We start from the raw sequence: 26,851 nt of genomic DNA, 5'->3' as shown, positions 1-26,851 counted from the left end.
TCTTTCTTTCCAAGTGGTAAGAAGTTTTGAAATCCTGGTTAAAACTTTTGAGAGAGCATACAAAAAATTTAAGAGTTTTCTGAATTTTAAGAATGAAAAGGGATCTAACCTGGTGTAGGCATATGTGTATTTATGTGTATGTCTACTTTTGGTACTACTATATCATTCACAGATGCTTATTTTTCTGTGCAGAAAACACATTCTATACCTTGACAGCACATAATATTTAGTCTGAAAATAAACATAATGAAAGCCACAGCTTTGAGTGTTAACGTGCATTAAGATACAGAGCGCTGGGAGAGTATCAGGATGTAACGCCACCACCTTTCCCCCAGACCACCACTATCACCCCCTTGTGAGTATTCTTTCTGTCTACCCCTCCCAACCATCAAGCTGAGGTCACACCCGGCATTCCACCTCTTCCCACCTTGGGTTGGGTTGTTGTGTTCAGCAAGCTTTCCCGCCCGCAGGTCAGTTCTATCCATCAGGCTGGCTTTGTGCAGGAAACCTGCAGAATCATTTTAAAGGACATGTGTCTAGAAACCAGATGTACATGTTACATGATCCAGTTTCAATGAAAGATCAAACAAAATTTGGAAAGACGGGACTCTTATGTAATTTGTGCAATGTCTGCAATTTTTGTGTTGGACCCTCTGTACATGTCTGATGCATGGAGGAGCTACGATGCATTTTTGTCCCGTCTCTGCTCCATAATTTTCACTCAGCTGTGGCTGCCCGATGTATGGATAACTCAGACTTTCACAACACTCATGAGGCTTGCTTGAAAGTGAGGGTCGTCACTCAGAGCAGATCAGGTGTTGGGTACCAACTCGGGTTAGGACGAATTACGACTGAGGTCCACTCAGCTCTGCTTGGGGAATCTACCACCCCCAAAATCCCAAAGCAGCCCTCCCCTCCCCGCTCCCAATCAGAGCACTTAACCCATGTGAAATCTCTCGCAACCACTAATCTGTGAACCAATAGCCCTGCACATCTACCTATCGATGTGCCAACAAGCCTGACCCAATCTGAGATCACACAACCCCTGATTGTAGCTTCCAACCATCGATCCTATTGTTCCAACGCTCATTCTACCCCCACCCCCAAATAACAACTTGTCACCTCATCCTCTGACACACTCCCTCCCTGATTCTGGCACCTGAGACTCCCGCAAAGTCCATTACCAAATGACAGACCTTGAGATCCTTTCTGATCCCTGCCCCAACCCCAGGCCCCTGTAACCCATGACCCCGTGATTCCAGATTACCTTTCCAAGGGAAGGCAGGCTGACTGCACAAGATCTGGTCAGTGGCCTTCAATGCCTTGGGTCTGTGGGCAAATACATTTCTGTGCAAACTTTTCTTGGCTCGACGCAAACTGAATTCTGAATATACCTTCACAAGCACTGATCAGTTTCCTGCCCACAACTCCTCCCCCACCACCCACTCCTACTCACATTCCAAACATGCCTCTTGTAAGTATCAGGGCCAGCAGTTTAAAGTTTCTTTAAAAAAAATCATTCTCAGTCTTCCTAGAATTGAGATGAATTGTAGAATTATGGCACTTCTCTGCTGTTACGCTGTATATCATGGACCAGTATATCCCAAACTCCTTTCATTGTATCAAATAACGCACTTTAAACAAATCTCACAGGGATTCCCAACTTTCAAAAACTGTATTATTTCACTGTAAAAGGCATCTCGCTGTCCTCTCTGAGACTGATGATCAATTCCGTGCTGGGTAGATTTGTCCTGGAAACTTACTATTGTATCAGCTAGCTAGGTTGAGATAGCCCAAGCTTGTTTCAAACAGAGTATTGAGGGGAGGAGGTTTAGGTAGCCTTAGATTGTTGGGGAGAAGGGTAATCACAAAGGAAGAAGTGGAGAGAGGGTTGGGAGAGAAGTGGTGGTGTACATATTCCATTTAGCAGATGGAAATCTCCTGAAACATGTGACGTGATGCACTTAGGGATGACTAGGTAGGACATACATATGGGTTGTAGGGCCCAGAGGCAATTAAGGAAGAGAGGGATCTCAAGGTACAAGTCCAAAGATCCCAGAAGTTAGCAGCACAAGTAGATCGTGGTGAAGAAAGTATATGAGGTATTAGCTTTCATTAGCCGAAGCAGAGAATATAAGAACAGGGAGATTGCTGTACAACTAAATAAAACATTGGTTTGCCCACAGCTGGAGTATGGTGTACAGTTTGGGTTGCTTCACGGTAGGAGTATGTAATTGCACTGGAGAGGGGGCAGAGAAGATTCACTAGGACGTTGCCTCCGGATAGATGGATACGCTGTGTTTGTTTTTCTTGACCGAGGAGTAATTTGATAGAGGTATACAAATATCACGAGGGGCATGGATGGGGTAGATGGTAGGAAATTTTCCTCATGGCAGAGGGTTCTAAAACCAGGCTTAGAAGTGATTGGAATCTGGAAGTCGCTGCATGAGGGGGTGGTGGAGGTATTTACCCTCTCAACATGTAACAAATATTTAGACAAGCACAGATCGCCAAGCCATAGAAGGCTACACTTCAAGTGCCGATTAATGGGATCAGTGCAGATCGGCACGATAGTTGGGGGCCCCACAATGGGCTGACAGGAATGTTTCTGGGCTCTATGCTCTATGACTCATAAAAAGTGCTGGGCATACTCAGGAGGTTGCAGCATCTGTGGAGAAAGAAACAGAATTAATATTGTAGACTGATGACTTTTCATGAGAAACCTGATGATGAAATGTTAATAAGCTGAAGCATTTACTCTGTTTCTCATTTCCTGTAAGATATGTACAGCCAAAGAAACTTTGGATCAAATTTTCTACTTCAATCATAAGTTGTAGGAAACTCCATGAATGTAACAAAGTCTTTGACCAACATTTTTCTTCACTGCCATTGGCATTGTGTAAGAAATGCGAGAGTATAAAATGGTCGGAAGAAAACTTAAGTAACTAGAGCAATGGAAAGGAAACATCTGTCTCCAGATAGTTGAAGTGGAGGGTTAAATAACTAAAATGTTTAAAGATTGAAAAATTGAGGAGAATAATTGATCACTCTGCAATCCACAGTAACACTCCAGAAGAGGCTGTGTACAACTTACGTCCTCCCTCCGAAGTGATAAAACAAAGTTGGATGGGGATTACGTGAGTATTTTATGAATCCAGTACAAATAAAGTGAAGACTTGCATTTACATAAACTTAAAGTCAAAATGTCCAAAGGTATTCAGCTGCCATTGAAGTACATCTGAAATGTAACAAAAACAGAATTGAGTAAGGGTCACTGACTCAAGCCATTAACTGGTTTCTCTTTTTATAAATGCTGCTTGGCTGTTTAATTTCTTCCAGCCAATTACTTTTTCAGCTTTCAAAATCAGCATTTTTATTTGTTTTATGTTTTTGAAATTAAGTTACTTTCTGTCAATTGTGTTACAATTGCATATTGCATAATATTAGTCTGCTATTCTTATGCAATCATAATTGGAGGCTGAGGGGAGACATGACAGAATTCTGTAAAATTAAGAGAGGCACTGATAGGTTATATGGTCAGAACCTCTCTCCCAAGGTGGAAATGTCAAATACTGAAGAGCATAACTTTAAGGTGGGATAAGCAAAGTTTAAAGGAGATGTGCTGGGCAAGTTTTTTTTTACACAGAGTGTGGTGGTGCCTGAAACGTGCTGCCAGGAGTGGTGGTGGAGGCAGAAACAATAGTGGCATTTAAAAGTTTTTTAGAAAGCCAGGAAATGGAGGAATATGGATCACGTGCAAGCAGAGGAGATTGGTTTCACTTGGCATCATGTTCAGCACAGACATTGTGGACTGAAGGGCCTGTTACTGTGTTATACTGTTATAAATTCTAATTTGTGTGGATGTAATCCATTGTAACTCTGCCAGTGACAAATTGGACAAGATGAGAGTGAACAATTCTGCTTTCAGTTTATATATTTAAAAAAATTACTTGAGTTCCTGCACATTTGGCCTGAATGCCATCTACCATGCCAACAGTTATAGCTAACCATTTCTATCTACCACAGTGATAAGCAAAGTGCATTTAGTAGGATAAATGCCATTTGACGGTCCACTGAGGGATTCAAATTAAAACAGCATTATTAAAAAATGCTGAAACCAATTGTACCAGTCCTGACATCTTGAACAAGACTATTATACCTACAGAAACCTGCAGCCAAGCTAGAGGGGATTCCTGGCTTTAACAGATGAGCCATTGGGTGTATTTCTGTCTGGAAACATTAAAGCAGTGATCAGTTAATGAATCAGCGTTCTTGGAGAGGAATTGGTTTGACTTCCAATTCCTCTTTCCTGCACTCTACTTCCTTGTGGCTTTGTTCCCAATCTTTAAGAAATAGTACAGACTTTCCCAAATTGACCACTTGGAAGCCATTCCTTCTCATTGAACGTGTCAAGAAACTGCTTGATAACAAGTGTATTCAAGAGAGTTTATTGTCATGTGTCCCAGATAGGACAATGAAATTCTTACTTTGCTTCAGCACAACAGAATATAGTAGGCATGAATACAGAACAGTGTGTCCATATCTATATTACTAAAAGTCTGATCTTGACCACTTCCTGTTGTTCTGTATATTGATTTTTGAAAAGACGCTGCCACTTACGGCTGTGATTTTTGGCCATCATACTCAGTCCCCCTCCGCTGTGCAGGACAAGAGGATTTTTCCCATCAATGAAAAATAAGAGTTATTAGTGTTTATAAAATGTTGAGATTCTCTCTCCTGAAGGCCACGCCCCTTCCGGAGGGACTATAAAACCCGGAAGTATTGAGTTCCTCAGTCAGTCTCTGCAAGATGGGGGAAGTGAGAGGGTCACGTCTCTCAATTTGAGCAGTGAATAACACTGAACACATGTCTACTAAACTGTGAATGCTTTTACTGACCTGTCAGTGTCCTTAATGTGGTTTGAAAATATAGTTTGGAAATGCTAAAGCTGTGTTGCCTTTGGTTTGGAAATGCTAAAGCTGTGTTGCCTTTGGTTTGGAAATGCTAATGCTGTGTTGCCTTTGGTTTGGAAATGCTAAAGCTGTGTTGCCTTTGGTTTGGAAATGCGAAAGCTGTGTTGCCTTTGGTTTGGAAATGCTAAAGCTGTGTTGCCTTTGGTTTGGAAATGTTAAAGCTGTGTTGCCTTTGGTTTGGAAATGCTAAAGCTGTGTTGCCTTTGGTTTGGAAATGCTAAAGCTGTGTTGTCTAATTAAAGTTGCCTTGCCTAATTAAATTTCCCATGCCCAATTAATGTTGCCTTGCCTAATTAAAGTCGCCTTCTATATAATTAAAAGTCTAATCTTGACCACTTCCTGTTTGCGCTTTATATTGATTTTAGAAAAAACGCTACCACGTACTGCTGTGATTTTTGACCATCTTACTCAGAGTCACCTCCGCTCATCAGGTGCCGAGGATTTTTCCCATCAATGAAAAATAAAAGAGTTGTTAGTGTTTAAAAAATGTTGAGATTCTCTCTCCTGTCAATCACGCCATAAAGGTCACGCCCCTTCTGGTGGGAGGGGGGGAAGGGTCTATAAAACCCAGAAGTGTAGGCGTGGCAAGATGGAGGAGGGAGAGGTCATGACTCGCTGTCTTTAGTGGCCTTGCACCCTGTTTGAAATGGTATGAAACTGCACTTGAATTTGGTAGCCTTGCACCCTGCTTGAAGTGGTAAGCAACTGCACTTGAATTTGGTGACCATGCACCCTGCTTGAAATGGAATTGCGAGGAATAGCCGTGAGTCAACTGCCAGCCCACCAGCCATGAGTGAGTGAGATGCCAGCAAAACAGGCTTTAGCGACTGAGCCGCCAGCCCAAGAATCCATTCGGCCCACAATATCCATACTAGCCCTCTGGAAACCAGTCCCTTCCACCCACAACACCCATACTAGTGCTCCAGAAAGCCCCCACCACTGGCCACGAATATTGGAATTGGTGGAGAGGTGGAATATTGCGTTGGGGGACCAGCCCTCCCATGTGATGCTGGGACCCAACAGGTCCCATTTAGTCTAGTACCATTATATAAATATATACACAAATGAATAAATAAAGAGATATGGTGCAAATAAACAGATAATGGTATATTAATATTCAGAGTTTTGTTTCATTTGAGTTTAATAGCCTGATAGGTGTGGGGAAGCAGCTATTTCTGAACCTGGACGTTGCAGTCTTCGGGCTCCTGTACCTTCTACCTGAAGGTAGAGGGGAGATGAGTGTGTGGCCAGCAGGGCTGGATTTACGTATAAACTTCACAAGCTTAAGCTTAGGGCCTCGAGATCTAGGGGGGCCTCGGCAGGGCTGGATTCACCTATAGGCTTCATAGGCTGAAGCCTAGGGTCTCAAAATCTAGGGGGCCTCCGGCCAAGGTGTTTTTTCCCATAGTAAAATAAATCCAGAGAAAAAAAAATTGGAGCGCTATCAGCATTTCCACTTTGACGGAAATTACCCGAAATTCTGGTCCCGGCACGCGGGAGGTTTTGGGGGAAAAAATTGCGACCATCCGTGCCTGCGCAGTTGGGGGAAGCCGGTGACACAGTAGCAAAGCAAAATGATGCTGTCTCTCCACGTGTGCGCAGTGAGGTCGGGCGGGTTAAAATGTCCATTTGCACTCCACACAATCACACGATGCCCCGCGTCTACTCCAGGTAAGTAGTGGAATATTGCGTTGCAGGAGTGCCCATTTCTCCGGGCCGGGGGGGGGGGCTGCAGTGTCTGCGGCGCGGAGTCGGAGCCTCACTGCGTGTGTGGAGAGAGAGGGGGAGGTAGGGAGAGAGAGGGGGGGATGTGAGAGAGAGAGAGAGAGAGAGGGGGGGATGTGAGAGGGGAAAAGGGGGTTGAGACAGAGGGGTGATAGAGAGGGAGGGGAGGGGGAGGAGAGAGGGGGGGGAGAGAGAGAGGGGGATGTGAGAGGGAATGGGAGGGGGTTGAGACAGGGAGGGGAGGGGGAGCGAGAGGGGGAGGGGGAGAGAGAGAGAGCGGAGCAGGGGGATGGGGAGCGAGAGATGGGGAGGGAGAGAGAGGGAGAGGGAAGGGGAAGGCAGAGGGGGAGAGGGAAAGGGGGATTATCTTTAGAGAGATTGCAAAATTAAGGTAGGTTTTAGAGCAATTATATTTTCTCTTCCATATGAATAATATCAAACAATTGGAACTGCTTTGTTTTCCTTGATAACAATACTGAAATATGAATTCCATAGTTTGTGACTTTCATTTTGTGTCATATTTTTAATGTACACACACTAACACAGTCGAACAGTAACAGGCAATCAAATCAACACACAAAACATTTTCTAATGTTTACTGCAAAATCTTACAGTATTTTATTTGCAGTGTTTGCATGCTCCTTTATAACATTTTACATAACATTTTACAGTACAACTTGATTATTAAAACAAGGACAGCTTCAATTCTTGATTTAAAAACATGTATACAACAATGACTCCAATCATATCATTCCAACCACTCATTACTCTTGACTCAACCAAAATTATTTCTGAAATATTGGTCATAAATATGGTCCAAAAATGCTCCAAAATAAGGCTCAGAATGCACCAGAGAGCATCTAAAATCCCAGAGCTTCAAGGGCGCTTAAGCGGGCCCTGGACCCCGGCCGCAAGGGTCATTCAGCTTCACGCTTGTGATATGCGCTGCGTGCACTTATTTCACATAAAATGTTTGTAATCCTGCCATGCCGCCCTCCTTTTTGAAAAGCTTTGTACGGGACTGGCATATAATATTTTTGTCACTGTAATACACCTTTCTTACATATGCTGTCACAACGCATTGTAGTCTCTAAACAACACTTCAGTAATTTTCCTTGCCCTCCATTTCAGAATAATAGTGTTTTAAGCCGATAACTCGACACTAGCACTGGCAATAAATAAAAAGCGCAGCTTTCCGGCACTTATCTCATTGTCCACACTCGGCTGCATAAAATTTGGTGGACTCTTCCATCTTCCTCTCGTCGTGGGGGTGGGGGATTGGGAGGGGCCACACAAGTGGAATAGCCTAGGGCCTCTCTTCATCTAAATCCGGCCCTGGTGGCCAGGATGATGTGGGTCCTTGATGATGCTGCCAGCCTTTTTGAGGCAGCGACTGCGATAGAGCTCCTCGATGGTAGGGAGGTCAGAGCCGATGATGGACTGGGCAGTGTTTACTAATTTTTGTAGTCTTTTCCGCTCATGGGTGCTCAAGTTGCCGAATCAAGCCATGATGCAACCGGTCAGCATGCTGTCTACTGTGCACCTGTAAAAGTTAGAGAGAGTCCTCCTTGACATACCGACTCTCCGTAATCTTCTCAGGAAGTAGAGACGCTGATGTGCTTTCTTTATAATTGCATTAGTGTTCTCGGTCCAGGAGAGATCTTCAGAAATATGCACGCCCAGGAATTTGAAGCTCTTGACCCTTTCAACCATCGACCCGTTTATATAAACGGGACTTTGGATCCCCATCCTACCCCTACCAAAGTCCACAATCAGTTCCTTGGTTTTGCTGATGTTGAGAGCCAGGTTATTGTGCTGGCACCATTTGGTCAGTCGGTCGATCTCTCTTCTATACTCTGACTCGTCCCCATCAGTGATACATCACACAACAGTGGTGTCGTCAGCGAACTTGATGATGGAGTTCGTACTATGACCGGCTACGCAGTCATGAGTATAGAGTGAGTACAGCAGGGGGCTGAGCACACAGCCTCGAGGTGCTCTCGCATTTCCACCAATACGAACAGTCTGTGGTCTGTGAATGAGGAAGTCGAGGATCCAATTGCAGAGGGATGCGCAGAGACCCAGATCTGAGAGTTTGGTAACCAGCTTGGAGGGGATGATTGTATTAAATGCCGAGCTGTAATCAATGAATAACAGCCTGACATATGAGTTTTTATTGTCCAAGTGGTCCAGAGCGGAGTGGAGAGCCAGCGATCGCATCCACCATTGATCTGTTGTGGCGGTAAGTGAACTGCAGTGGGGCCAGGTTTTTGTCATGGTAGGAGTTGATTTGCGCCATAATCAACCTCTCAAAGCACTTGATCACCACCGACGTTAGTGCCTCTGGTCGATAGTCGTTGAGGCACGTCACCTTGCTCTTCTTGGGCACCAGTATAATTGATTCCTTTTAAAGCAGGTGGGAACCTCAGACCTCAGAAGTGAGAGGTTGAAAATTCCAGCCAGTTGCTCTGCACAGGTTTTTAGAACACGACCGGATATACCATCAGGTCCAGGCGCTTTTCGAGGGTTCACCCTCTGAAGGTTTTTCTGCCGTCGGCCTCTGTGACTGAGACTGAAATACCATCTCAGCGAATGGGGGCTCGAGAAGGCACATCGGTGTTCTCCCTATCAAAGCGTGCGTAAAACGCATTGAGCTTGTCAGGGAGTGATGTTTCTCCGACATTCGAGCGACCTCCTGATTTCGCCTTGTAGGAGGTGATTGCATTCAGGCCCCGCCACAGCTGCCGAACATCTGTCTCATCCTCCAGCTTGGAGCAGGTCCCTTTTGGCCTTTTTGATGGCCTTAACAAGGTCGTATCTGGACTTCTCGTAGACCACTGTATCATCAGACATGAATGCCCGGTGTCTGGTCTTCAGAAGAGTGCAGATCTCAAAGTTCATCCAAGGCTTCTGATTCGGAAACACTCGGAAGATTTTTGTAGGGATGCAATCCTCCATACATTTCTTTATGAAGTCTGTAATGACTGTGGCGTATTCGTTCAGGTCTGTTGCTGAGTCTCTGAACATTGTCCAGTCTACAGACTCCAAACAGTCCTGGAAGAAGCAGCACTGCGGAATGGTCGGATTTACCGAAGTGAGGGCGAGGGATAGAGCGATAGGCATTCTTAATGGTGGTGTAGCAGTGCTCGAGGGTGTTTGGTCCTCTAGTGCAGCAGGAGACATGTTGGTGGAAGTCTGTTTGCAGAACCTAATCTGTTTGCATGGTACAGCATCAAGATGCAAGGGAGGGCCTTGCATTCTTTAAAAATCAAAAAATAGGACAAACTATCATTAACTTCAAGTGCAGGGTTTTAGCAAAAACAATCTTAAACTTTTTTTCTCCAGTGAAACAAACTGTACTTGTGTTAATAATAGTCTCCAGGGGTCAGATAGTTATTTAATGTTCCACTTTACCAGATGACTCGCTTTAAAATAAAAGTTAAATCATTTAAATTGTAAGTTATGGATACATTGTCAAGCACGTTGTAATAATGCAGAAAGAGCTGATTTTCTTCTGGTCTTTAGGTAAATTAATATTCTTGGGATAACAAATGAATGCCAGAACCAAAGTATGATTACAACCCTGTTGTGATGTTGGTGTGTTAAAAGTGAAGCTTCAAATAAATTGTGGCTTAACGTGCTACTAATTTAAATATGCAGACCCTTTTAAGTCAAACCTACCAGTAATTTCCTTTTTATATTAAAGAAGGAGCAGGATTCTTTCAAACCACAGCTTACATTCATGGTTAGTGGAATTTTCAATGTTTGCAAGATCTTATTTGGTTACATTGCTACAGTGTCAGGTGGTACTTGCAGCTGTTACCCAGCTGTTGTTAAGAGAAACATATATACTGTTTGATTCCTGCCTGGTGGTGATAACCACAGTACCTGGTTTTAAATCAGATGGCGTCTGGTTAGATGTTGACTTTTTATGCTTTGTTTTTTGGACAGTAATCACCGATAGTTGAAGTCACAATCTATAGTAACACCTCTTACCATCCAATTTTGATAAGAGCAAAACCTTTTTTATTATGGTGTGCATAATCTACAGATTCAGGCAACCCACTTACAGTACAATAAAAATTGTGGTCAAATATTTTGTACAAAATGCAAAAAAATATAAATACTGGAAATTTAAAGCAAAAATGAAAACTGTGGAGATTTACAGTATGTGACTGTATCAGGGGTTTATAGACGTTGTCTGCACTAATTGAACTCTGCTCATTTCCTTTTTCTTGTGTAGAGAATGAGCGTAATGGGAATTTTCCAGTTTAGGGGGAATCCCAATGTCGCAAGGAGCCATTGACATAATCTATGGTACTTTCAGAACTCTATATCAAAAATCGGTGTCCAGGAACCAAAGGAATTTTCCTTCAATGGTTCAATTATACTTTTTTTAATCACATTTACCTGGGTACAGTGACATTTCTATTTTTGCTTACAGTTCAGTAAACATTTTTCTAACATAGGCACATTCATCCTTCAGTACAAGAGTGTAAGACGAGTGTAAGATTACATTGAGGCAGTACATAAGGACTATTATTTTACAGCCATCATGTCCAAAATGGCTACTTGAGACAAGTGAAGAAAAGGAATAGCAATTCCTAATGCCAAGTAGTCGTGGTGAAATTGAAGGCATTGCGCATCCAGTGAAAAATGCCTCAATTGATTAGCTCTGCAGAAAACTAACCAGCCCATGCAACAAGGGGTGGATAATGATCAAGCATGAGATGATAATTGTAGGGTGGCATGGAGCTATGCAATGCCTTATCCAATACCAATATCTCCTCTTTCAGAATGTACCTCACCTCTTCCTGAAGAAGCTCAGTAACTTGTTTACTGTGGGCCAATTAATCCTGGCTCTGGCTATCAGTTCCCAATTTATTTGTTCCTAGGTATGTCCTGGACTTCAACATGGATGTGCTCCACCTGGGAGATGCTGAGTAACAGATATTGATGCTGAATGTCAGGTGGAGTCAGATGCTGTAGCCTTGCCTTTCTAAGATTTAAGATATTAAAAATTGAAGCCAGAGTAGGCCGTGTAGCTCTTTGTGTTTGCTCGATAACTCATTAAGATCCCTTAGCTCACCCACATGTCCACCTAATCCCTATTTTCCTTGACTCCTTTATCTATTTGCTGTAACATTAACTTCAATCATTTTCCACGTGTGTAGCTCCATCCCTGTAAACTGATTGATCCTCAGTAACGTAGCAGCAGGGCTCATCACTGGCCTCAAAGAAGCCTATCCGAAAAGACAGTGAGGTCTCCACTTTTCTGATCTCCTTTGCTCTCAGGTGTTCATAAGTTATCCGTACCATTGATATCATTAAGCTGTTCGAACAGCCAACCATACTGAAGAGTACTTACGGGCATCTACTAGCAATAAAAAGCACAATTTTAATTAGTCATATTAGTCACCACATTGTGTGATAAATGAAGATGAGAACTTTATATTTTGAATTATTCATTTGAAGGAACTACAATCCTCTTACAAAAAATACATTTCCTACCAGGTAGATTTTTGATTAGTTATGGTTTCGGGCACTGATGCAAACTTACTGAGACCTCTTATAGACTGAAATACCCAATGAAATATACTGAATTGCTTCTAAGTTTACCCATGAATGGAAATCTCACAGTTACTGTTTTCTGTTACTATTTTCATAGTGTAATGATGATGAACACGAGTATTTTGTCACCATAACCAATAAAAAACACGGGCCATAGTTTCATACTGTCTTTAACCCCCGCTCTATTCTGAACACTTCTGATTTAGTAGTAGGGTTTGATGTGGGAACAGAGGCTGTTGATGCCTTTTCTGTAAGCTGGTTGTTCTCAACCTAGGGTGCATGATCCTTTGGTAGGTGGCGGGGGGAAGGGCCGGGGCCTAAAGGTTACATTTTATTGAGGCAATTTAGTTAACAAAGTTCACAAATATGTAAACATATGTGAAAAGGTAATCTCTGCCATTGGGCTGTTGGCGTTCCACTAGAATTACTGGGGCAACCTCAATGTTATCAGGTTATTGAAGGGGTGGGGGATATATTTTACTGAGTGTGAGCAAGTGGAGTTTTCCTTCAGAGAGGTTGGAGCCTTTCTAGAAGGCTGATTGTGGTCAGTACTTTCTCTTAATTTTCTCTGTGTGTTTAATAAGGACAGAATAGAGCTCAACTGCCATGCCTTTCATAGTCAGATAGCTTTCAGACATCCATTCAACTGACAAATTGCATTTATGTACAGGTATAATTTACAACCAACTGTTTCAAAATCACATAAGGAAATTAGCCACACAGCCAAGGAGAGATTAGGCTAGATGATCTAAAGTTTGGAAAAAGAAATGGATAGCCTTAAACGGGAACATGCATATCTAATTTATCACCAATTGGGTAGCATGCAGGATACTCTTGACCATTGCACAGCATGTTGCCACCTGAGTCATTTAGGAACCCAATGAGAAATGCTTTACAGAATCTAATGCAGGAACAAAGACTGGTATCTCTTCAGAGGTTTAATTATTGGCAGGTTCAGTGAATCAAGGAATAAGGTGTTCCTGCCTAAAACAAATTAAATACTTTTTGGGCAATTTCACTGCTCTTATTTATTCAGTCCAACTTGCCACATTTTGAACTCATTGCACTCTTCCCACTACGGATCAACCCCAACGTTGCTAACCAAACTGCTGCAAAGGGTGGTACTATTGTGGTTTGGCAAACTGACCTGTAGCGTGCAGATGCTGAATGCCAGTTCTCCGCTGCCTCCTCGTGCTTCCCCCTGCATCATGATCTCACCATAAAACCGTGGGTTTTCAAGCAGCTTACTTCCTCTGCAGATCATTCTGCCAAGTGGTTAGTTGCTGGCAATGCCAGAACCTGTTGGTCTGTCACTAACTCCCTGCTTTCACATCCTTGCCAAGATCCACAAGCTGAGAAGTGGATTTATGATTTCAGCCCGTTCTTGTCCCCTGCTGCCATTTTGTTCTGACACCAACCATCACTTTAAAAAAGTTTCCTTGCCCAAATTTACAATGGATACCCAATCTATCATGCCACATCAAAATAACCTTGGGACTTTCACATATTGAACAGAGGCTGAGCCAACCCCCTCCACCACCACTGTCCTTCATCTGGCTGAACTTATTCTCGTAGGGAATAACTTATACAGAAACAGGCCCATGTCCCTCTAAATCTTTCCTATCCATGTACCTGTCCATATGTCTTTTAATTGGTGGTATAATAGCTGCCTTGATTACCTCATCCGGCAGCTTGTTCCATATAGGCACCACCCTCTGTGTGAAAACGTTTCCCTTCGGGTTCCTATTAAATCTTTCCCATCTCATCTTAAACCTATGTTCTTTGGTTCTTGATTCCCCTTCCCTGGGTAAAAGATTTTATGCATTCACCTTATCTATTCTCCTCATTTTTATACACCTCTCTAAGATCACCCCTCACCTTCCTGCGTTTGATGGATTATTGTCATAGCTCAACCTCTCTCTAGCCCTCAAATCCTTGCAACATCCCTGTAAATCTTCTCTGCACTCTTTCCAGCTTAATGGCATTCTTCCTATAGCTGAGTGACTAAAACTAAACACAATACTACAAATGCTGCCTCACCAATGTGCTGTAAAATGGCAACATAACATTCCATCTTCTATACTCAATAGGTAGGAAGGAACTGCAGATGCTAGTTTAAACCGAAAATACAAAAAACAGAGGGACAGGCAGCATCTCTGGAGAGAAGGAATGGGTGATGTTTCGGGTCAATTGCCTGATTGCCAAAATGTTGACAATATCTATCTGTGACACCAGTTTCAGGCAATAATGTCCTTCCTCAAATTAGGAGACAAAAATTGCACACAATACTCCAGGTGTGGTCTCACTAGGGCCTTCTACAAATGTAGTAGGACCTCCTTGCTCCTAAACTCAAATCCTCTTGATATGAAGGCCAACATGCCATTAGCTTTCTTCACTACCTGCTGTACCTGCATGCTTACTTTCAGTGACTCATGTACAAGTGCACCCAAGTCTCGTTGCACCTCCTCTTCTCCTAATCTGACACAATTCAGATAATAATCTGCCTTCCTGTTTTATCCACTAAAGCGGATAACCTCACATGTATCCACATTACAATGTTGTTTCCTCTATACTGGGGTAACTAAAAGCAGATTAGGCAACCATTTTGCAGTAGTTGGCGCAGCAGTAGAGTTGCTGCCTTACAGTGCCAGAGACCCAGGTTTTCGATTCCGACTACGGGTGCTGTCTGTACGATGTTTGTACACCCCTGCGTGGGTTTTCTCCGGGATCTCCAGTTTCCTTCCACATTCCACAGGTTTGTAGGTCAATTGGCTTGGTGTAATTGTAAATTGTCCCTAGTGTGTAAAGGTTGGTGTTAGTGTGCGGGGATTGCTGGATGGCGCGTACTTGGCGGGCCGAAGGGCCTGTATCTGTAAAAGAAACTAAAACCTCAAACTATCCACGTTATCCAGAATATGGTGTTTCTCTAATCACCCTACTCTCCCTTTGATCTTTGTCTTTGATCTCTTGCACTGCTCCAATATAAATAAGCAAAACTTATCTTTTGATTTGGCACAATGCAACCTAATACTTAACACATAATTAGCTATTTCAGATGATCAGTTATTCCCACCTCGTATCTTACATAGCATTCTATTTTCTCAAAGGACAAAGGCAACGGACATTTATTGTCACATACACCAATTGGTGAAGTGTAATTTGCATTCCCATGCAGCACATAAATAAGATAAACACCACACTAGAATTTAACATAAAACATAAAACATCCCCCCACAGCGGAATCAACGTTTCCCACTGTGAGGGAAGGCAATAAAGTTCAGTCCATTTCCTCATATTCACCCGTGATCGGGGCCTATGGGCCATCTGCAGTCGCCGCAATGGCCCGATATTTCAGGCCCTCTCGCCGGGATGATGAAACTCCGACGTCGGAATGGAAGAACACCCTCAGCGGCTTGGAGTTTGCGAATCGGCCGCTTCCCACCAGAAACCGCAGCTGGGCGGAGCTCCAACACTGGCGATCCTCGGTAAAAGATCCCAGGCCTCTGCGATGTTAGATTCAGCACCGCCCACGGCTGGAAACGCCGCAGACCACAGCTCCATGGTGTTAAAGTCGGCAGGCATTCCGGTGCTCCACACGGCGATCCCGGCAAGGCATCGCCCGCTCCGCGATGGAATTCAGTGCTGCGCCGCCGCTGAAGCTCTGGCCGGTCTCCGGCAGGAAAGGCCGCGTCAATCCAGACGGTAGGCCGCGAGGAGGGGGCGAAGATGCGGCCGGAGAAAAGACGCATCCTCGACCAGGTAGTGATTGAGAAAGGTACACAAAATTGCTGGGGAAACTCAGCGGGTGCAGCAGCATCTATGGAGCGAAGGAAATAGGCGACGTTTCGGGCCGAAACCCTTCTTCAGATTGAGAAAAACAGTTTCCCCCTAACCCCCTCCCCACCACGCTCCACATAAAAAAGATTAAAAGACCTCCAAAAACAAACTATTAGACAGACTAAAAATAACAAAAGGATGAAAGGACAGACAGCTACTGGCGAGGCTGCCACACTCGATGGCACCACCACTCTACTGGTAAATTCCAATTTCATTTGTCTCCTCCTATTTACCCCTACCCCCAAACAAGACTTTTTATTATTCACTAATCCTTATTTCAGACAGAAGTTGACACAGTGATGCAGAAGTTAGTAACACTGCTGATAGATAGACACACAATGCTGGAATAACTCAGTGGTACAGGCAGCAACTCTGGAGATAAGGAAAGGGTGATGTTTGGGGTCGAGACCCTTCTTCAGACCTGAAATGTAACCCTTTCCTTCTCTCCAGAGATGCTGCCTGTCCTGCTGAGTTACTCCAGCATTTTGTATCTATCTTAGGCGTAAACCATCATCTGCAGTTCCTTCCTTCACATTAGTAACACTGCGTCCTGGCTCCAGTAACTCAATTCTGACCTTCAGTTTTGTCTATGCGGATTTTTACGGATGTTTTGATTTCCTCCCACATCTCCCATTTAAGTTAATTGACCACTTCCATCCAGGGATCACAACAGTCCTTCCTGGTGAGATAAACATTCACGTGCACCTCCTCTAACCTCATCTACTGTATTAGTTGCTCTCAAGTGTTCAAGTTCAAGTGTTCAAGTGAGTTTATTGTCATGTGTCCCTGTATAGGACAATGAAATTCTTGCTTTGCTTAAGCACACAGAAAATAGTAGGCATTTACTACAAAACAGATAAATATGTCCATATACCATGATATAAATATATACACACATGAATAAATAAACTGGTAAAGTACAAATAACAAAGTGGTTATTAATAATCAGAGTTTTGTCCGAGCCAGGTTTAATAGCCTGATGGCTGTGGGGAAGTAGCTATTCCTGAACCTGGTTGTTGCAGTCTTCAGGCTCCTGTACCTTCTACCTGAAGGTAGCAGGGAGATGAGTGTGTGGCCGGGATGGTGTGGGTCTTTGATGATACTGCCAGCCTTTTTGAGGCAGCGACTGCGATAAATCCCCTCGATGGAAGGAAGGTCAGAGCCGATGATGGACTGGGCAGTGTTTACTACTTTTTGTAGTCTTTTCCTCTTCAGGGCGCTCAAATTGCCGAACCAAGCCACGATGCAACCGGTCAGTATGCTCTCGACTGTGCACCTGTAGAAGTTAGAGAGAGTCTTCCTTGACAATCCGACTCTCCGTAAACTTCTCAGGAAGTAGAGGCGCTGATGAGCTTTTTTGATAATTGCGTTAGTGTTCTCGGACCAGGAAAGATCTTCAGAGATGTGCACGCCCAGGAATTTGAAGTTCTTGACCCTTTCAACCATCGACCCGTTGATATAAATGGGGCTGTGGGTCCCCCTCCTACTCCTTCCAAAGTCCACAATCAGTTCCTTGGTTTTGCTGGTGTTGAGGGCCAGGTTATTGCGCTGGCACCATATGGACAGTTGCTCGATCTCTCTTCTATATTCTGACTCATCCCCATCAGTGATACACCCCACAATAGTGGTGTCGTCAGCGAACTTGATGATGGAGTTCGCACTGTGGTTCGTTACGCAGTCATGGGTATAGAGTGAGTACAGCAGGGGGCTGAGCACGCAGCCTTGAGGTGCTTCCGTGCTGATTGTTATCGAGGCTGACACATTTCCACCAATACGAACAGACTGTGGTCTGTGGGTGAGGAAGTCGAGGATCCAGTTGCAGAGGGATGCGCAGAGACCCAGTTCTGCGAGTTTGGTAACCAGTTTGGAGGGGATGGTTGTGTTAAATGCCGAGCTGTAATCAATGAATAACAGCCTGACATATGAGTTTTTGTTGTCCAAGTGGTCCAGTGCGGAGTGGAGGGCCAGCGAGATCGCATCCACCGTTGATCTGTTGTGGCGGTACGCGAACTGCAGTGGGTCCAGGTTTTTGTCGCGGTAGGAGTTGATTTGCTCCATGATCAACCTCTCAAAGCACTTCATCACCACCGGCGTTAGTGCCACTGGTCGATAGTCATTGAGGCACGTCACCTTACTCTTCTTCTATGATTGATGCCCTTTTAAAGCAGGTGGGGACCTCAGACCTCAGAAGTGAGAGGTTGAAAATGTCCGTAAAAACTCCCGCCAGTTGGTCCGCACAGGTTTTTAGAACACGACCGGGTATACCATCAGGACCAGGTGCTTTTCGGGGGTTCACCCCTCTGAAGGATTTCCTGACATCGGCCTCTGTGACTGAGACTGAAATGCCATCACAGCGATTGGGGGATCGGGAAGGCACATCAGTATTCTCCCTGTCAAAGCGTGCGTAAAACGCATTGAGCTCGTCAGGGAGTGATGTTACACCGACATTCGAGCTGCCTCCTGGTTTCGCCTTGTAGGAGGTGATTGCATTCAGGCCCTGCCACAGCTGCCGAACATCTGTCTCGTCCTCCAGTTTGGAGCAGAAGTCCCTTTTGGCCTTTTTGATGGCCTTACCAAGGTCGTATCTGGTCTTCATGTAGGCCACTTTATCATTGGAGGTGAATGCCCTGTGTCTGGACTTCAGGAGAGTGCGAATCTCAAAGTTCATCCAAGGTTTCTGATTGGGAAACACTCGGAAGGTTTTTGTAGGGATGCAGTCCTCCACACATTTCTTTATGAAGTCTGTAACGACTGTGGCATATTCGTTCAAGTCCGTTGCCGAGTCCTTGAACATTGCCCAGTCTACAGACTCCAAACAGTCCTGGAGTTGTTCTTCTGCTCCCCCCCGACCAGCTCTGTGCTGTCCTCACTTCTGGGGGTGTGCTCTTTAATTGCTGCCTGTAGGCAGGAAGAAGCAGCACCGCGGTATGATCGGACTTACCGAAGTGAGGGCGAGGGATAGAACGATAGGCATTCTTAATAGTGGTGTAGCAGTGGTCGAGGGTGTTAGGTCCTCTGGTGCAGCAGGAGACATGTTGGTGGAAGTTGGGGAGTGATTTCTTGAGGTTCGCCTTATTGAAGTCCCCAGCAATGGTGGTAAATGCCTCGGGGTAAGACGTCTGGTGTTTGTTGACCACGGCATGCAGCACCTCCAGTGCCAGACGGACATCTGCCTGGGGTGGCATGTAGTCAGGATAACGGAGGTGAATTCTCTCGGGAGGTAGAAGGGACGGCACTTCACCGCCAGATGTTCGAGGTGTGGAGAGCAGGAGTTGGACAGGACTGCCACGTCTGAGCACCACGCAGAGTTGACCATGAGGCAGACGCCCCCTCCTCTCCCTTTCCCAGATGCCAGGATACGGTCCATACGGTGGATGGAGAACCCTTCAAGCTGGACCGCTGAGTCTGGGGAGCTGGGGGTGAGCCATGTCTCTGTGAAACAGAACACAGAGCATTCCCTCAGCTCCCTTTGATAAAGCAGTCTTGCCCTTAAATCCTCCACTTTGTTTTCAAGGGACTGTACATTAGCCAGTAGGATAGTAGGGAGAGGGGGCCGAAGGCCCCTGCGCTTCATTCTGACCTGAAGTCCTGCCCGACGGCCACGTTTCCGGACACAATGGAGGCTTCCCCTTTGTTTCCAGGGACTGTACTTGTGTAGACCGCGGAACTATTTTGCCAAACACTTGACTTAGTCCATCGAGACCTGCTGGATCTCCCCGTTGCTAACCATTTGGACTCCATTTCCCATTCCCATTCCCATACTGATCTTTCCATTTTCTGCCTCCTCGGGACCTCACGGAAGGGGACCTCACGCAAACTGGATTATCAACACCTCACATTTTGCTTTATAGCACAATGGTATAAACATTGAATTTTCCAATTTTAAGCAACTAACCTTCAAACTGACCCCTCCTTTTCCCCCTTTCTTCCCCACCTAGATGGGCATCCATTTCCCCCTTTCCACTTCTCTGCATCCCCTTTCACTTAAGGGCCTGTCCCACTGTACGAGGTAATTCAAGAGTTCTCCCGAGTTCTCCCCTGATTCGAGCGCGTGTAATGTACGTAGTGGGTACGTGGGAACTCGTGTATGTCACGTAGCAGCTCGTATGAGTAACGGTAGGTACTCGGGAAATCCGGTAAACTCGTGACGTTTTTTTCAACACTGTGAAAAATGTCCACGAGTAAAAAAATACTTGTGATGAAAAAAATGGTTACTTTTTACTCATACGAGCCCCTACGTACCTGCTACGTACATTACACGAGCTCGAATCAGGGGAGAACTCGGGAGAACTCTTGAATTACCTCGCACAGTGAGACAGGCCCTTTATTCCTTCACATTTCATGCCTCTTCTATCCATACCTCGCGATTCCACATGTTTTGTCTTTTTAGCTCTGACCTTAGTCCAACCATCTGGCATTGTCCCACCACCACCTCTCTTCCAGATTTCTCTCTACCCCCTTTTTAAAAAGAATCAAGGCTGGATCTAAGCCACAATAATTTTCTTTCAGTTTACAGCAGGATGTTCTCATTTATGTGAAAAACTGAAAGGTGCCTCTGGAAAAGTGTTTTCTGCATTCTGCATGGAGTATTTGAAAATAGTTAACTTTTATGTAGGGGTTGACTCCACTAATGTGTGCTTTACACGTTCACACCTTTTGCTTTGCAAACTTTTGGTTCCTACTGAAGTCTGGGGTGAAGAATGAAACACAGTGTACCTCAAACAAAAAATAAAACACTTCGTAGGTGTTAGCGTTGGCTCAGCAGCACCATTCTCATCTCATGGTCAGAAGGATGATGGCATCTAGTCCACTCTAACACTCATGTGCCACATAATCTACTCTGCACTTTGCCTGTATCTGCAACACTTCATTTACAAACTCCCAATAGATAAGAGATCCCAAAAGACTTTAAAGTAACGGGAGGGAGATTTTAAATTGAATATGGAACCCGCTGCAGTGGAAGGTAGTAGTAAAACAAACAAAAATCAAAGCAAAGATGAGAATATTAAATGCAAAATTACCTAGCAAAATACACATAAAACCAACTCCCACAGAAAGTAGAATCAAGAAATAACAAATTTAAAGGTCAAAGTGGATTGTTAGCAACATTGTAATGTTTATCGTGAGCAAAAAGGGAAGATTGCCTTCACATAATTTTCAGATCAGAACGCAATGCCAATACAAGATTATTGAGGCAGGAGTAGAGCACAAAAGGCAGCAAACTTTTGCTCTACCTTAGGAGGAATTGATATTTGTTGGATTTCCCCTGCCCCTCCCCCCACCATCAGCCCCCATCATCCCCCCCCCCCCCTCTCCCACACACACATGGTAGGTGCTTGTGTGCCACAGAACAAAGCAATACTATATTTCCTTTGGACAATTAACACATTTGTTGATGTACGCACATTGATTATTCCTTATTGATTAATTACAAGCTCACTGATTAAAGAACTTTAGTGCTTGTTCCTAAGTCAATAAATAAGATGCTCACGTTTCTGTGCTGGGCAGTTTTGAAAAGAAATGAAGCCATGGCTTATCAGAGAGTGTGCTGGGCTGCCAGTGGAACAGTCCGGCACAGCTATGGCTGTGTTAATAGTCTTATCAGCAGATCAGATAGAATGTACCTCCACCACCAAAGGCTGTAAGGCGAAAGTACTCTCATTGAACGTACTGTGACTTTTTCAGGCATGAATATTTAATTTTTAATTGATGCAAGTTAAAACTAAGAGCTATTTGGAAAAAAATCTGTTTTCCTTTCGCTGATAAAACTGTGATGGGCCATAAATGTCAACCTAATCAAAGATTCAGAATGTACATTTTATTTCATGTTGTTTTATGAATGCCATGCATGGCTTTCAAAGTGCTTCTATAAACTACTGATCAACCCATTTGGATGGAAAAAGGCCAGAAGATTAAAAGCACAGGCGGGAACCAGGGTGACAAACAAAAGTTTTTATGATTGCATGAAAGGGAAAACATACAAAATAAATAATTAATGTAAACTATCAACTGGTCTGTCATTATTATCACCAATGCTTTTGATTTAGTTGCACTTTATAGAGACTGAAAATTAATAAATCTCCTGTTCTTTTTGTTTAATAACCCAATACACAATTTTGCAGAACATAATAAAATTGAAGAAATACACCTGAAGGGAGCCCAGAATAAAAACATAAAAATTCAAGCCCTGTGAATGTTTAAGTGGGACTAATGTGCCTCTCTCTATTTAACCCTATTGTGAAGTTTCCTTGGATGTGGGGGGAAGGGTGTCCTTTGGGATTCCAGGGAACTGTGTTAAATAACTAACAGCTAACTGTTGTGGGTGGGGGGAGACGGTCACTCTCCTTCTCTACTCCTCCAGCACCTCCCCTTCCCCTCATTTATAGCAGTCTTTTCTTTCACACGCTCTCAGGTTACTGGTGCTTAAAGTCTTAAAAAACTCAAGTTTTTTTTCTGTCCTTGTCCCAGCCTCCTGCTTTTAAGAGCCACCCAGCTCCGGTGATTGGATTGGGTAAGCTGTCTTGTGCCGACTGTTTGAGGACGTGTTTCAACAGATGGTTGGGGTTAGAGTGTGTCATCACATCTGAGTGGGGGCTAGAGAAGGAAGGCTGTACAGTAGGAACTGTGTGGTCCCTGTGAGAGTGTACTGCGTTTGGAAAGCAGATTCTTTCAGGAAGATCACTTCAGCAAGGCATAGAAGACCACAATCTCTCAGGTACAGGAAAATGCATTTTGTTTTTAACAGGGAGAGTTTTTAAAATGTTTGGAATGTAACTAATATAAAACTGTTTCTCCTTCCTGTCAATTACCACTGCTTGGCTGAAATATGTAAGTCTTTCCTACATGTTTGAGTATTATAGATGATTACATTTTTTTGGGTCCTTTTAAATTTTGTAATAAAGAGACCTGTGATTCTAACAAATCGCCTCAGTCTCAGTGAGGGCAGACTTGGTTAAGCTATGGTGGGAAAGTAAGAGCTCAGGAGGTTAGGAGCCTCGGTCTTCAATCAGCCTTGTTTCCAGTGATACCACTTATGGGAATCACAAAGGCAGCAATATGCGTTCCTGATGGAACTGCAGCAAACACAGTCTGCTTCATTTTCCGACACTTGCTGATTTCTAGCCATCTACTACACACAGTCACTGGTAAATTAACAGGCATGTTTTATATGTAACTAATTGAATTATCAGCAACAGGGTAAAACCAATTTATAACCATGCTCCTTTATATACTTTATGTTCTTGGTATTCAGTAAAGTATTTGTTTAAAAGATTATAGCATATAAAAGTTGATGTGATTTTTCTAACTCTAAGAATGCTATGAATTATAGCAACACACAATATGTTTCTAATTACAATTGCACCCGCTACAGCAAAAATATTTTGGGCACACTTTTCTTATTTTCTAACCCTTGCTATGAAAGAGGTAACCTTGGGCATATTCCAATATTAACAAACATTTTTTAATTAAGAGTTTGAGAGTGTTGTGATAATTCTTTGGCTTTCTCTGTTACTTCCGTTTTTTTCCATTGACCAATTGTACAGATCTTAAGTGTAGGGCCAGTGCAAAAGTGAGTTTTATACAGACTTTTTGCCTGGGGTTTATATGCAATCTGTTTTGTTGTGAATAATGCTTGCGTGTATCTTTTGGAACGACAAGTGTACTAGGGATACTTTCTGGGAAAGTTGGGCATCTCTCTTAGACAACAGCAAATCTGTGGAAGCTGATTGATGAATAATTCAGAAATATTAGCTGTATGCACCTGTAGATTTAAGGAGCCCTGCATCAAAAACTTAGAGAAAGGCATTAACACATAGGATTACAGAACGAGAAAAAAAATGATGAATCATCAGTATTAAAAGACATTGTGGAAATAATGATAAAATGTTATGGAAGAACCAAGAAAATGCATTGTCAGTCAAAAAGCAGACATTGTCAATCCGCATGCTTTGTGTTAAAGGTGCTTTTGTTCAAGAATTACGCTCTCGAGCACAGGTTGCTCTCAACCAACAAGTAAAATGTAAATTGCCACAACTTGTTAGCAGCATGAAAAATCGGTGGAAAAAACCTTGTTTTCCTGACAGCCAGTCTTAGCATGTGCCAACGGTCTTTCCATTTGAGTTCCAGTTGGTCGCACAAGATCCATACTTCAGGAATCTGGCATGGGACTCATGCGGGTCGCACGCAAGAAAAAATATTCTTTAAGTTTGTTGAGCCTTTCGTTTTGTGCACCATAAACTCTGCACAGCTGCATCAATGTCCTAGCAAGAGGAGCTCTGATGTTATAAGGCAAATTGAATGTACGTGTATCTATATATCACAGAAGAAGAAAAAATCACTTTGGTGCCAACACCTTATAAAACTATGCAATAAGGTTTTTATTGCCTTATTTATTATCCATCTGCTTTGCCCATGATAGATCTATGGACATAATTTCTGCATCCTGTTGTATAAAGCTCAAATGGCTATCATCAGATATAAAGCGGATTTGGAAGAACAAAATCTACAAATGCCCCAGATTTTATTGATAGTTTACTGCCAATGCTTATGTGTCAATTGCCTTCCTACTGACAATATTGTATGAGATGGCAGGGAGATCATTGCGCTTAACCTCTTAGGTCTGCAGTTCCATTGATCCTGTAATGAACCAAATCCTAGGAACGCAAGGTTCTTTGCAGTTTCCTGATTTAGTCTTCAACATAAAGCTGACTCTTTATTTTCAAGTCTAAAAATGAGTCTGAGCTAGTTTTTCAGCCAAGTATCAGGACTCAGCAGGACTGTGCATTAATCTTGCCATTTTTAGCAGTCGACAGGAACCCCTCTAAGGATGATATTAGGTGAATTTTCCAAAATGAAGCGAGTGTCTGCTTTTCTTTCATAAAGTCGTGTGTTTAGCATTGATTCAATTATTATTTTTTTAAATGCGCACAGCAACTTGGAATTTCTAAGCTTTAGTGTCTCCCTCATTAATGACCTGCACTTTTTTTTCATTTTCCTCGTATCCATATCACATGTGCTGCATTAAAACCAGCTGCTTAATGTATTTAACAGATTTGGCTATCAGGATTCTGAGGAACTAAACTAACCAGGAATTTGATCTAATCATACAAGTTTTTTTAAGTGTTCAGCGTAGAACTTGGGTGACATTCATGAGTAACATGAGTGGAAAAGTATAGTTGGAGTTTAATATTGTATTTTACAGTATAATACCAATAATAAATGGAACCTGTTAATGCGTTGATAACTGTAGTTAAGAAATAATCAAAAGATTAAACTTGTTAGCAACTGAAGGAGTCATTCAATAGTTCATGCATCAAATCTGAAAAGATGGGATGTTATGTTAATGTTAGTGTGATGTTAAGGTATGTACATCCATTATCACTGGGTCCAATTGCAAACACTATCTTTGTTATAATAAGGTGGCTGCATGTTTGCAATTCACTTTATTCAATTTGTATAATCTGTTAATTTGAAGTTTCTTTTTTTTTTTTTTTAATTTCATGTAAATGTCCTGCTTTATTCCAAACTACTCATTAAAGCAAAATTAGATTAGAACTACTAACTGATCTTGATCAATGTAATTCACTTAACTGAAATTGAATTATTTCTTGAAATGACTGGAAATTCCAGGATTTTCCAAGATTGGTCTTCAATTGACCTGAAAAAGTGACAGAGGTCCGGCTATTAAATCATTGCAGCCAGTATGTTGAAACTTGTTGCAAGGTATTGCTGGTTAAGAAGTTCAGGATTTTGAACTGGCAACAATGATAGTACAGTGTAGGAAGGAACTGCAGATGCTGGTTTAAACTAAAGATAGACACAAAATACTGGAGTAACTCTGGACATGCAACATCTCTGGAGAGAAGGAATGGGTGACGTTTTGGGTCGAGACCCTTCTTCAGACTCGGGTAGCACAGTTTAGTACAGTGATTGGTGTACAAGTCAAAATGGTATGTTACCTGCGAGTTGTTAGAGTTTCTATACCTTGTTGCCTTTTGCCTTAGTCACGGATTTTGGAAGTGCTGTTAAAATTCACCCCTGTTCTGGTAGGCCTATAAACTAATTCAACCTTATTTTTCCGAGAAAGGAACAAGAGCTTATACTAGAATGTGGAACTAATCCTGTGCTACATTTTTCGTGATCCATTACAAACACTGTGACTCAATAGTGCTTACATCCACAAAAGGGAACAAGTGACTTTCCGCAGGATGTGTTGACAACTGATAATATTCCTGGAAATTTATTACGTTATGAGCACAAAACCAGTGACAACATTCTGTTGAATTGTGCCTTTAATGCAAAAGGAAATTTCACAACAGCTTGGGGGAGAATGAATATCAAAATAAAGAAGAAATATTAAAAAAGACGTGGAAAGCATTGTTTTGTGAGTGCTGAAAGATAGATTGAGAAATAATGTGCTCTGGGGAGTCAAGATGCTTGAGAATACACAGAAAGCCAGGGATAGATAAACAGAGGTTTGCGTAGAGGTGGGGAGGATGGGGAAGTGGGAGTGAGGGGTGGGAAATGGGAGTGATTTGATGTTACAGATATGAACAGAGCTGAGTAGATTTGAAATCCAGAATAAGCATTGTCCATTTGAAGCATTGAGTGAACTCAAACTGGCGAACACAAACATCAGCAAGGTTAGAAGTATTGGGTAATCTGGAGTCTCAAGTGGGATAGGTGGGAGGGTGGTGCGTTTTGAATGAGCTGAGGACCACTTTGCATGAAAGTGGACTGATTAG

General features: G+C 43.0%; 1 protein-coding gene across 9 annotated transcripts in view; it reads left to right on the top strand.

Annotated features, from left to right (window-relative positions):
• The window catches only part of sulf1 (sulfatase 1), a 379,294-nt gene that overhangs the window by 122,303 nt on the left and 230,140 nt on the right, over positions 1–26,851 (top strand). For 3 of the 9 annotated variants that reach the window (XM_033019351.1, XM_033019345.1, XM_033019346.1), the window contains exon 1: positions 22,624–22,821. The exons of 1 other annotated variant lie outside the window; for it this stretch is intronic. The gene's annotated coding sequence lies outside the window, so the exon portion shown is untranslated. Of the gene's footprint in view, positions 1–3,062; positions 3,138–22,623; positions 22,822–26,851 lie in introns of those variants that run through there. 5 more of the 9 variants (XM_033019348.1, XM_033019347.1, XM_033019352.1 and 2 more) reach the window with 4 other exon arrangements.

Source organism: Amblyraja radiata, chromosome 4 (assembly GCF_010909765.2).
Source record: "Amblyraja radiata isolate CabotCenter1 chromosome 4, sAmbRad1.1.pri, whole genome shotgun sequence".
Classification (NCBI taxonomy): Eukaryota; Metazoa; Chordata; class Chondrichthyes; order Rajiformes; family Rajidae; genus Amblyraja; species Amblyraja radiata.
This window is presented reverse-complemented; position numbering and strand designations above follow the sequence as displayed.